Here is a 14547-nt window from a genome sequence, read left to right as displayed (position 1 = left end):
CTCCACAAACTAAAACGAATTGGTTGAATACACTCACGTACCAGTAACTATAGGATTGGGTGTAAAGCAAGCAAGAGGTTCAATGTGTTCTGAGGAAGGGTCATAGGACCTGAAATGTTATCTTTGATTTCTCTCCCCACCTGCTGAGTTTGACCAGCACTTTCTGTTTTTGTTTATAAAAGAGGTGTGACGGCACAGTGGGAGTTACATCTGTCCTGAGCTCGAAGTTCCAGTTTGAAGTCCCACTTTAGGACTTATTGATTGATATAATTATCTACCAGCCTTCTTATCAAGCTACCAATGCAGCAATGGTGATAAGTAAGAGCGAGAGACATCCTTGGTCAGCTAATACAACCAATACGACTTCTGAGCATGTCTATTTGCAACTGAATTCCCGAAGGTAAAGACATGAGGAAGGCTGTTGAATGAACACTGTGCTCTACACGGTATGTACACAGCTGAAGGGAAACAGCTTACATTTGTGTAGAGCCTTTTCCCAAACACAGGCTGACCCAGAAGATGAAAGTGCTTTCTCAAATTGTGGGAAACATACCAGTGAATTGCATAGCAAGCTCTCACAAATATAAATAAAAGAAATCATACTCAGCACTTTGGGTAAACAGTTAAACAGCGCAAGGGAACACCACACACAGTACACTCTACTCAGGAGACAATGTACTCAAGGGAAACTGGAGTCGGTACACTATACTGGGGACACACTGTTATGGGGATACACACTGAGGGTGCACGATACTGCAGCCACAGCACTGAGGGTACGCTACACTGGGGACACAGCACTGAGGGAACACTGTACTGCAAACCCAGCACTGAGGGTACACTATATGACACACATAGCACTGAGGGTACACTGTACTGGAGACACAGCAGTGACAGTACAATATACTGCACACACACCATTGAGGGTATACTGAACTGGAGACACAGCACTGAGGGTACACTGTACTGTACACACAGCACTGAGGGTACACTGTACAGGGGGCACAGCACTGAGGGTACACTATACTGCACACAGCACTGAGAGTACACTGTACAGGGGGCACAGCACTGAGGGTACACTGTACTGCAGACACAGCACTGAGGGTACACTATACTGCAGACACAACACTACAGGTACACCATATTGGGGACACAGCACTGAGGGTACACTGTACTGCAGACTCACCACTCAGGGTACACTATGTTGGGGTCACAGCACTGAGGGTACAAAGTACTGGAGACACAGTACTGAGGGTACACTGTACTGGGAAACAGCACTGAGGTGACACTGTACTGCAGACACAGCACTGAGTGTACATTGCACTGGGGACACATCACTGAGGGTACACTATACTGCAGACACAGCACTGCGGGTAAGCTATATTGGGGACACAGCACTGAGGGTACACTGTACTGGGGACACATCACTGAGGGTACACTACTGCAGGCACAGCACTGAGGATACATTATAATGCGGAAATAGCACATAGGGTGCACTATACTGGGGACGTAGCACTAAGGGTACATTGTACTGGGGACACAGCACTGAGGGTACACTGTACTGGGGACACAGCACTGAGGGTACACTGTACTGGGGACACAGCACTGAGGGTACACTGTACTGGGGACACAGCACTGAGGGTATGCTATACTGGAGACACAGCACTGAGGGTACACTGTACTCAGGACACAGCACTGAGGGTACACTGTACTCAGGAGACAGCACTGAGGGTACACTGTACTGGGGACACCGCAATGAGGGTACACTGTACTCTGGACACAGCACTGAAGGTACACTATACTAGAGACACAGTACAGAGGGTACACTGTACTGGGGACATTGCACTGAGCATACACTGTACTGCAGACACAGTACTGAGGGTACACTGTATGGGGACACAGCCCTGAGGATACACTATACTGGAGATACAGTACTAAGTTTACACTCTACTGGGGACACAGCACTGAGGGTACACTCTACTGGGGACAAAGCAGTGAGAATACACTATACTGGAGACACAGTACTTAGGGTACACTGTACTGCAGGCACAGCATGAAGGGTACACTGTACTGGGGACACAGCACTGAGGGTACACTGTACTGGAGACGCAGTACTTAGGGTACACTGTACTGCAGACGCAGCATGAACGGTACACTGTACTGGGGACACAGCACTGAGGGTAGACTGTATTGGGAACACAGCACTGAGTGTACACTGTATTGGGGACACAGCACTGAGGGTACACTGTACTGTGGACACAGCACTGTGGGTGCACTATACTGGGGACATAGCACAGAGGGTACTCTGTACTGCAGACTCAGCACTGAGGGTACACTCTACTGGGGACACAGCACTAAGGGTACACTATATTGGGGACACAGCACGAAGTACACTGTACTGCAGACACAGCACAGAGGGCACACTATACTGGAGACACTGTACTGTGGCTACACTGTACGGGGTACACAGCACTGAGGGTACACTGTGCTGGAGACATAGCACTGCGGGTACAATGTACTGAGGCCACAGCACTGTACTGGGAACACAGCATTGAGGGGACACTATACTGGAGACAGCACTGAGGGTGAACATTCTGGGGACACAGCAGTGAGAGTACACTATACTGGGGACAAGCACAGAAGGTACACTGTACTGAGGACACAGCACTGAGGGTACATTATACTGGAGACGCAGTACTGAGGGTACACTGTACTGCAGACACAGCATGAAGGTTACACTGTACTGGGGACACAGCACTGAGGGTAGACTGTATTGGGAACACAGCACTGAGGGTACACTGTACTGGGAACACAGCATTAAGGGTACGCTCTACTGGAGACACAGCACTGAGGGTACACTGTACTGGGGAAACAGCACTGAGGTGACACTGTACTGCAGACACAACACTGAGTGTGCACTGTACTGGGAACATATCACTGATGGTACACTATACTGCAGACACAGCACTGCTGGTACACTATATTGGGGACACAGCACTGAGGGTACACTGTACTGGGGACACCGCACTGAGGTTACACCGTACTGGAGACACAGCACTGAGGGTACACTGTACTGGGGAAACAGCACTGAGGTGACACTGTACTGCAGACACAGCACTGAGTGTGCACTGTACTGGGAACATATCACTGATGGTACACTATACTGCAGACACAGCACTGCTGGTACACTATATTGGGGACACAACAGTGAGGGTACACTGCACTGGGGACACCGCACTGAGGTAACACTGTACTGGGGATGCAGCACTGAGGGTACACTGTACTGGGGCGCCGCAATGAGAGCACACTATACTGGGGACACAGCACTGAAGGTACACTATACTAGAGACACAGTACGGAGGGTACACTGTACTGGGGACACTACACTGAGCATACACTGTACTGCAGACACAGTACTGAGGGCACACTGTACTGGGGACACTGCACTGAGCGTACACTGTACTGCAGACACAGTACTGAGGGTACACTATATGGGGACACAGCACTGTGGGTACACTATACCGGGGATGCAGTATTGAGTGTACACTATACTGGGGACACAGCACTGACGGTACACTGTACTGGAGACACAGCTATACTGGGGACACAGCACTAAGGGTACTCTCTACTGCGGACACAGCACTAAGGGTACTCTCTACTGCAGACTCAGCACTGATGGAACATTTTACTGGGGACACAGCACTGAGGGTACACTATACTGGGGATACAGCACTGAGGGAACACTATACTGGAGACAGAGCACTGAGGGTACACTGTACTGGAGGCACAGCACTGAGGGTACACTGTACTGGGGACACTACACTGAGCATACACTGTACTGCAGACACAGTACTGAGGGCACACTGTACTGGGGACACTGCACTGAGCGTACACTGTACTGCAGACACAGTACTGAGGGTACACTGCATGGGGACACAGCACTGTGGGTACACTATACTGGGGACACAGGACTAAGGGTACTCTCTACTGCGGACACAGCACTGATGGAACACTTTACTGGGGACACAGCACTGAGGGTACACTATACTGGGGATACAGCACTGAGGGAACACTATACTGGAGACAGAGCACTGAGGATACACTGTACTGGAGGCACAGCACTGTACTGGGGACACCGCACTGACGGTACACTCTACTGGAGACACAGCACAGAGGGTACACTGTACTCAGGACACAGCACTGAGGGTACACTGTACTGGGGACACTGCACTGACGGTACACTATACTGGAGACACAGCACTGAGGGTACACGCTACTGGAGACACAGCACTGAGGGTACATTGTAGGGGGACATGGCACTGAGGATACACTATACTGGGCACACAGCACTGAGGGTACACTAAACTGGAGACACAGTACTGTGGGTACACTGTACTTGGGACACAGCACTGAGAGTACACTCTACTGGGGACACAGCACTGAGCGTACACTCCACTGGAGACACAGTACTGAGGGTTACACTGTACGGCAGACACAGCACTAAAGGTACACTGTACTGGGGACACAGCACTGAGGGTAGTCTCTCCTGGCGACACAGTACTGAGGGTACTCTGTACTGCAGACACAGCACTGATGGTACACTACTGGGGACACAGCACTGAGGGTACACTGTACTGGGGACACAGCACTGAGGGTACACTCTACTGGGGACACAGCACTGAGGGTACACTCTACTGGGGATACAGCACTGAGGGTACACTGTACTGCAGACACAGCACTGAGGGTGCACTGTTCTGGAGACACAGCACTGAGTGTCCATTGTACTGGGGACACAGCACTGAAGGTTCACTTTACTGGGTACACTGCACCGAAGATTCACTATACTTGAGACACTGTATTGTGGGTACGCTGCACTGGGGACACAGCACTGAGCCTACACTCTACTCGGGACACAGCACTGAGGATACACTATACTGGTGCACAGTACTGAGGGAACACTGTACTGCAGACACAGCACTAAGGGTACACTGTACTGGGGACACAGCACTGAGGTTACACTCTACTGGGGACACTGCACTGAGGGTACACTGTACTGGGGACACAGCACTGAGGTTACACTCTACTGGGGACACTGCACTGAGGGTACACTGTACTGGGGACACAGCACTTAGGGTACACTATACTGGAGACGCAGTACTGAGGGTACACTGTACTGCAGACACAGCATGAAGGGTACACTGTACTGGGGACACAGCGCTGAGGGTAGACTGTATTGGGAACACAGCACTGAGTGTACACTGTATTGGGGACACAGCACTGAGGGTACACTGTACTGTAGACACAGCACTGAGGGTACACAGCACTGAGGGTACACTATACTGGGGATGCAGCACTGACGGTACACTATACTGGAGACACAGCACTGACGGTACACTCCACAATGGACACAGCACTGAGGGCACACTGTACTGCAGACATAGTACTGAGGGTACTTTGTAGGGGGACATGGCACTGAGGATACACTATACTGGGCACACAGCACTCGGGGTACACGAAGCTGGAGACACAGTACTGTGGGTACACTGTACTGGGGACACAGCACTGAGCGTACACTCCACTGGAGACACAGTACTGAGGGTTACACTGTACGGCAGACACAGCACTGAGGGTAGTCTCTACTGACGACACAGTACTGAGGGTACTCGGTACTGCAGACACAGCACTGAGGGTACACTCTACTGGGGACACAGCACTGAGGGTACACTGTACTGGGGACACAGCACTGAGGGTACACTCTACTGGGGACACAGAACTGAGGGTACACTGTACTGGGGACACAGCATTTAGGGTACTCTGTACTGCAGACACAGCACTGATGGTACACTACTGGGGACACAGCACTGTGTGTACACTCTACTGGGCATACAGCACTGAGGATACACTGTACTGGGGATACAGCACTGAGGGTACACTCTACTGGGGATACAGCACTGAGGGTAGACTGTACTGCAGTCACAGCACTGAGTGTAGACTCTACTGGGGACACAGCACTGCGGGTACACTGTACTGCAGACACAGCACTGAGTGTACACTCTACTGGGGACACAGCACTAAGGGTACACTTTACTGGGGACACAGCACTGAAGGTGCACTATACTGGGGACACAGCACTGAGGGTACACTGTACTGCAGACACAGCACTGAGTGTACACTCTACTGGGGACACAGCACTAAGGGTACACTTTACTGGGGACACAGCACTGAAGGTGCACTATACTGGGGACACAGCACTGAGGGTACACTGTACTGCAGACACAGCACTGAGGGTACACTGTTGGGGACTCAGCACTGAGGGTGCACTGTTCTGGAGATACAGCACTGAGGGTAGACTGTACTGGGGACACAGCACTGAGTGTCCATTGTACTGGGGACACAGCACTGAAGGTTCACTTTACTGGGTACACTGCACCGAAGATTCACTATACTTGAGACACTGTACTGTGGGTACGCTGCACTGGGGACACAGCACTGAGCCTACACTCTACTCGGGACACAGCACTGAGGATACACTATACTGGTGCACAGTACTGAGGGATCACTGTATTGCAGACACAGCACTAAGGGTACACTGTACTGGGACACAGCACTGAGGTTACACTCTACTGGGGACACTGCACTGAGGGTAGACTGTACTGGGGACACAGCAGTGAGAGTACACTATACTGGGGACACAGCACTGAAGGCACACTGTACTGGAGACACAGCACTCAGGGTACACTATACTGGAGATGCAGTACTGAGGGTACACTGTACTGCAGGCACAGCATGAAGGGTACACTGTACTGGGGACACAGCACTGAGGGTACACTATACTGGGGATGCAGCACTGAGGATACACTGTACTGGAGACACAGCACGGAGGGTACACTGTACTGGAGGCACAGCACTGAGGGTACACTGTACTGGGGACACAGCACTGAGGGTACACTGTACTCAGTACACAGCAATGAGGGTACACTGCATTGGGGACACCGCACTGACGGTACACTATACTGGAAACACAGCACTGAGGGTACACTGTACTGGGGACACCGCACTAACGGTACACTATACTGGAGACACAGCACTGAGGGTACACTGTACTCAGCACACAGCAATGAGGGTACACTGCATTGGGGACACCGCACTGACGGTACACTATACTGCAGACACAGTACTGAGGGTACATTGTAGGGGGACATGGCACTGAGGATACACTATACTGGGCACACAGCACTGAGGGTACACTTTACTGGGGATACAGCACTGAGCATACACTCCACTGGAGACACAGTACTGAGGGTTACACTGTACAGCAGACACAGCACAGAGGGTACACTGTACTGGGGACACAGCACTGAGGGTAGTCTCTACTAGCGACACAGTACTGAGGGTACTCTGTACTGCAGACACAGCACAGAGGGCACACTATACTGGTGACTCTGTACTGTGGCTACACAGTACGGGGTACAAAGGACTGAGGGTACATGTACTGGAGACACAGCACTGAGGTATACTGTGCTAGAGACATAGCACTGCGGGTACAATGTACTGAGGCCACAGCACTGTACTGGGAACACAGCATTGAGGGGACACTATACTGGAGACAGCACTGAGGGTGAACATTCTGGGGACACAGCAGTGAGAGTACACTATACTGGGGACAAGCACAGAAGGTACACTGTATTGAGGACACAGCACTGAGGATACATTATACTGGAGACGCAGTACTGAGGGTACACTGTACTGCAGACACAGCATGAAGGTTACACTGTACTGGGGACACAGCACTGAGGGTAGACTGTATTGGGAACACAGCACTGAGTGTACACTGTATTGGGGACACAGCACTGAGGGTACACTGTGCTGTGGACACAGCACTGTGGGTGCACTATACTGGGGACACAGCACAGAGGGTACTCTGTACTGCAGACTCAGCACTGAGAGTACTCTCTACTGGGGATAAAGCACTGAAGGTTCACTTTACTGGGTACACTGCACTGTACTGGGGACACAGCACTGTGGGTGCACTATACTGGCGACACAGCACTAAGGGTAATCTCTACTGCAGACTCAGCACTGATGGTACACTTTACTGGGGACACAGCACTGAGGGTACACTATACTGGGGATACAGCACTGAGGGTACACTATACTGGAGACGCAGTACTGAGGGTTACACTGTACTGCAGACACAGCACTGATGGTACACTCTACTGGAGACACAGCACTGAGGGTACACTGTACTGGGGACACAGCACTGAGGGTACACTCTACTGGAGACACAGCACTGAGGGTACACTGTACTGGGGACACAGCACTGAGGATACACTGTACTGGGGACACAGCACTGAGGGTATACTCTACTGGGGATACAGTACTGAGGATACACTGTACTGGGGACACAGCACTGAGGGTACACTGTACTTGGGACACAGCACTGATGGTACACTCTACTGGGGACACAGCACTGAGGGTACTCTGTACTGGGACACAGCAGTGAGAGTACACTGTACTGGGGACACAGCACTGAGGGTACACTATACCGGGGACACAGCACTGACGGTACACTCTACTGGGGACACAGCACCGACGGTACACTTTACTGCAGACTCAGCACTGAGGGTACACTGTATTGAAGACACAGCACTGAGGGTACACTATATTGGAGACATTGTACTGGGGACACAGCACTGAGGGCACACTCTACTGGGGACACAGCACTGATGGCACACTCTCATGGGGACACAGCACTGAGGATACACTATACTGGGGACACAGCACTGAGCGTACACTATACTGGAGACGCAGTACTGAGGGTACACTGTACTGCAGGCACAGCATGAAGGGTACACTGTACTGGGGACACAGCACTGAGGGTACACTATACTGGGGACGCAGCACTGAGGATACACTGTACTGGAGACACAGCACGGAGGGTACACTGTACTGGAGGCACAGCACTGAGGGTACACTGTACTGGGGACACCGCACTAACGGTACACTATACTGGAGACACAGCACTGAGGGTACACTGTACTCAGTACACAGCACTGAGGGTACACTGCATTGGGGACACCGCACTGACGGTACACTATACTGGAGACACAGCACTGAGGGTACACTGTACTGCAGACACAGTACTGAGGGTACATTGTAGGGGGACATGGCACTGAGGATACACTATACTGGGCACACAGCACTGAGGGTACACTTTACTGGGGATACAGCACTGAGCGTACACTCCACTGGAGACACAGTACTGAGGGTTACACTGTACAGCAGACACAGCACTAAAGGTACACTGTACTGGGGACACAGCACTGAGGATAGTCTCTACTAGCGACACAGTACTGAGGGTACTCTGTACTGCAGACACAGCACAGAGGGCACACTATACTGGTGACTCTGTACTGTGGCTACACAGTACGGGGTACAAAGGACTGAGGGTACATGTACTGGAGACACAGCACTGAGGTATACTGTGTTAGAGACATAGCACTGCGGGTACAATGTACTGAGGCCACAGCACTGTACTGGGAACACAGCATTGAGGAGACACTATACTGGAGACAGCACTGAGGGTGAACATTCTGGGGACACAGCAGTGAGAGTACACTATACTGGGGACACAGCACTGAAGGTGCACTATACTGGGGACACAGCACTGAGGGTACACTGTACTGCAGACACAGCACTGAGGGTACACTGTTGGGGACTCAGCACTGAGGGTGCACTGTTCTGGAGATACAGCACTGAGGGTAGACTGTACTGGGGACACAGCACTGAGTGTCCATTGTACTGGGGACACAGCACTGAGTGTCCATTGTACTGGGGTCACAGCACTGAAGGTTCACTTTACTGGGTACACTGCACTGAAGATTCACTATACTTGAGACACTGTATTGTGGGTACGCTGCACTGGGGACACAGCACTGAGCCTACACTCTACTCGGGACACAGCACTGAGGATACACTATACTGGTGCACAGTACTGAGGGATCACTGTATTGCAGACACAGCACTAAGGGTACACTGTACTGGGACACAGCACTGAGGTTACACTCTACTGGGGACACTGCACTGAGGGTAGACTGTACTGGGGACACAGCAGTGAGAGTACACTATACTGGGGACACAGCACAGAAGGCACACTGTACTGGGGACACAGCACTCAGGGTACACTATACTGGAGACGCAGTACTGAGGGTACACTGTACTGCAGGCACAGCATGAAGGGTACACTGTACTGGGGACACAGCACTGAGGGTACACTATACTGGGGACGCAGCACTGAGGATACACTGTACTGGAGACACAGCACGGAGGGTACACTGTACTGGAGGCACAGCACTGAGGGTACACTGTACTGGGGACACCGCACTAACAGTACACTATACTGGAGACACAGCACTGAGGGTACACTGTACTCAGTACACAGCACTGAGGGTACACTGCATTGGGGACACCGCACTGACGGTACACTATACTGGAGACACAGCACTGAGGGTACACTGTACTTGGGACACAGCACTGATGGTACACTCTACTGGGGACACAGCACTGAGGGTACTCTGTACTGGGACACAGCAGTGAGAGTACACTGTACTGGGGACACAGCACTGAGGGTACACTATACCGGGGATGCAGCATTGAGTGTACACTATACTGGGGACACAGCACTGACGGTACACTGTACTGGAGACACAGCACTGAGGGTACACTATACTGGGGACAAAGCACTGACGATACTCTCTACTGGTGACACAGCACTGAGGCTACACTATACTGGGGACACAGCACTGAGGGTACACTGTACTGGGGACACAGCATTGAGTGTACACTATACTGGGGACACAGCACTGACGGTACACTCTACTGGGGACACAGCACCGACGGTACACTTTACTGCAGACTCAGCACTGAGGGTACACTGTACTGGGGACACAGCACTGAGGGTACACTATACTGGGGACACAGCACTGACGGTACACTCTACTGGGGACACAGCACCGACGGTACACTTTACTGCAGACTCAGCACTGAGGGTACACTGTATTGAAGACACAGCACTGAGGGTACACTATATTGGAGACATTGTACTGGGGACACAGCACTGAGGGCACACTCTACTGGGGACACAGCACTGATGGCACACTCTCATGGGGACACAGCACTGAGGATACACTATACTGGGGACACAGCACTGAGCGTACACTATACTGGAGACGCAGTACTGAGGGTACACTGTACTGCAGGCACAGCATGAAGGGTACACTATACTGGGGACGCAGCACTGAGGATACACTGTACTGGAGACACAGCACGGAGGGTACACTGTACTGGAGGCACAGCACTGAGGGTACACTGTACTGGGGACACCGCACTAACGGTACACTATACTGGAGACACAGCACTGAGGGTACACTGTACTCAGTACACAGCACTGAGGGTACACTGCATTGGGGACACCGCACTGACGGTACACTATACTGGAGACACAGCACTGAGGGTACACTGTACTGCAGACACAGTACTGAGGGTACATTGTAAGGGGACATGGCACTGAGGATACACAATACTGGGCACACAGCACTGAGGGTACACTTTACTGGGGACACAGCACTGAGCATACACTCCACTGGAGACACAGTACTGAGGGTTACACTGTACAGCAGACACAGCACTAAAGGTACACTGTACTGGGGACACAGCACTGAGGGTAGTCTCTACTAGCGACACAGTACTGAGGGTACTCTGTACTGCAGACACAGCACAGAGGGCACACTATACTGGTGACTCTGTACTGTGGCTACACAGTACGGGGTACAAAGGACTGAGGGTACATGTACTGGAGACACAGCACTGAGGTATACTGTGCTAGAGACATAGCACTGCGGGTACAATGTATTGAGGCCACAGCACTGTACTGGGAACACAGCATTGAGGGGACACTATACTGGAGACAGCACTGAGGGTGAACATTCTGGGGACACAGCAGTGAGAGTACACTATACTGGGGACAAGCACAGAAGGTACACTGTACTGAGGACACAGCACTGAGGGTACATTATACTGGAGACGCAGTACTGAGGGTACACTGTACTGCAGACACAGCATGAAGGTTACACTGTACTGGGGACACAGCACTGAGGGTAGACTGTATTGGGAACACAGCACTGAGTGTACACTGTATTGGGGACACAGCACTGAGGGTACACTGTGTTGTGGACACAGCACTGTGGGTGCACTATACTGGGGACACAGCACAGAGGGTACTCTGTACTGCAGACTCAGCACTGAGAGTACTCTCTACTGGGGATAAAGCACTGAATGTTCACTTTACTGGGTACACTGCACTGTACTGGGGACACAGCACTGTGGGTGCACTATACTGGCGACACAGCACTAAGGGTAATCTCTACTGCAGACTCAGCACTGATGGTACACTTTACTGGGGACACAGCACTGAGGGTACACTATACTGGGGATACAGCACTGAGGGTACACTAAACTGGAGACACAGCACTGATGGCACACTCTACTGGGGACACAGCACTAATGGCACACTCTACTGGGGACACAGCACTGAGGGTACACTATACTGGGGATACAGCACTGAGGGTACACTAATCTGGAGACACAGCACTGATGGCACACTCTACTGGGGACACAGCACTGAGGGTACACTATACTGGAGACGCAGTACTGAGGGTTACACTGTACTGCAGACGCAGCACTAAAGGTACACTGTACTGGGGACACAGCAATGATGGTACACTCTCCTGGCGACACAGTACTGAGGGTATTCTGTACTGCAAACACAGCACTGATGGTACACTCTACTGGAGACACAGCACTGAGGGTACACTGTACTGGGGACTCAGCACTGAGGATACACTGTACTGGGGACACAGCACTGAGGGTATACTCTACTGGGGATACAGTACTGAGGATACACTGTACTGGGGACACAGCACTGAGGGTACACTGTACTTGGGACACAGCACTGATGGTACACTCTACTGGGGACACAGCACTGAGGGTACTCTGTACTGGGACACAGCAGTGAGAGTACACTGTACTGGGGACACAGCACTTAGGGTACACTATACCGGGGATGCAGCATTGAGTGTACACTATACTGGGGACACAGCACTGACGGTACACTGTACTGGAGACACAGCACTGAGGATACACTGTACTGGAGACACAGCACTGAGGGTACACTGTACTGGGGACACAGCACTGAGGATACACTGTACTGGAGACACAGCACTGAGGGTACACTGTTCTGGGGACACAGCACTGAGGGTACACTGTACTGGAGACACAGCACTGAGGGTACACTGTACTGGGGACACAGCACTGAGAATACACTATACTGAGGATGCAGCATTGAGAGTCACTCTACTGGGGACACAGCACTGAGAATACACTATACTGAGGACGCAGCATTGAGAGTCACTCTACTGGAGACACTGTACTGTGGGTACACTGTTCTGGGGACACAGCACTGAGGGCACTCTGTGCTGGAGACATTGCACTGGGAGTAGACTGTACCGGTGACACAGCACTGAGTGTCCACTGTACTGGGGACACAGCACTGAGCGTACACTGTACTATGGACAAAGCACTGTGGGTGCACTATACTAGGTACACAGCACTGAGGGTAGTCTGTACTGCAGACACAGCACTGATGTAACACTTTCCTTGGGACGTAGCACTGAGGGTACACTATACTGGGGACAAAGCACTGACGATACTCTCTACTGGTGACACAGCACTGAGGCTACACTATACTGGGGACACAGCACTGAGGGTACACTCTACTGGGGACACAGGACTGAGGGTACACTCTACTGGGGACACAGCACTGACGGTACACTCTACTGGGGACACAGCACCGACGGTACACTTTACTGCAGACTCTGCACTGAGGGTACACTGTACTGAAGACACAGCACTGAGGGTACACTATACTGGGGACACAGCACTGAGGGTACACTATACTGGGGACACAGCACTGACGGTACACTCTACTGGGGACACAGCACCGACGGTACACTTTACTGCAGACTCAGCACTGAGGGTACACTGTATTGAAGACACAGCACTGAGGGTACACTATATTGGAGACATTGTACTGGGGACACAGCACTGAGGGCACACTCTACTGGGGACACAGCACTGATGGCACACTCTCATGGGGACACAGCACTGAGGATACACTATACTGGGGACACAGCACTGAGCGTACACTATACTGGTGCACAGTACTGAGGGAACACTGTACTGGGACACAACACTGAGGTTACACTCTATTGGGGACACAGCACTGAGGGTAAACTATACTGGGGACGCAGCATTGAGTGTACACTATACTGGGGACACCGCACTGATGGTACACTGTACTGGAAAAAGTACTGAGGGAACACTGTACTGCAGACACAGCACTAAGGGTACACTGTACTGGGACACAGCACTGAGGTTACACTCTACTGGGGACACAGCACTGAGGGTACACTATACTGGGGACGCAGCATTGAG

The 14547-nt window shown here is 51.7% G+C and overlaps 1 protein-coding gene across 1 annotated transcript in view; it reads right to left on the bottom strand.

Moving 5' to 3' along the window:
• mbnl1 (muscleblind-like splicing regulator 1) overlaps positions 1-14547 on the bottom strand; it is a 357851-nt gene that overhangs the window by 233281 nt on the left and 110023 nt on the right. The gene's annotated exons all lie outside the window — the stretch shown is intronic.

The sequence above is a fragment of the Chiloscyllium plagiosum genome, unplaced genomic scaffold, assembly GCF_037043375.1.
Source record: "Chiloscyllium plagiosum isolate Xiang-an unplaced genomic scaffold, Cpla_swu_hap1 HiC_scaffold_13, whole genome shotgun sequence".
Classification (NCBI taxonomy): Eukaryota; Metazoa; Chordata; class Chondrichthyes; order Orectolobiformes; family Hemiscylliidae; genus Chiloscyllium; species Chiloscyllium plagiosum.
This window is presented reverse-complemented; position numbering and strand designations above follow the sequence as displayed.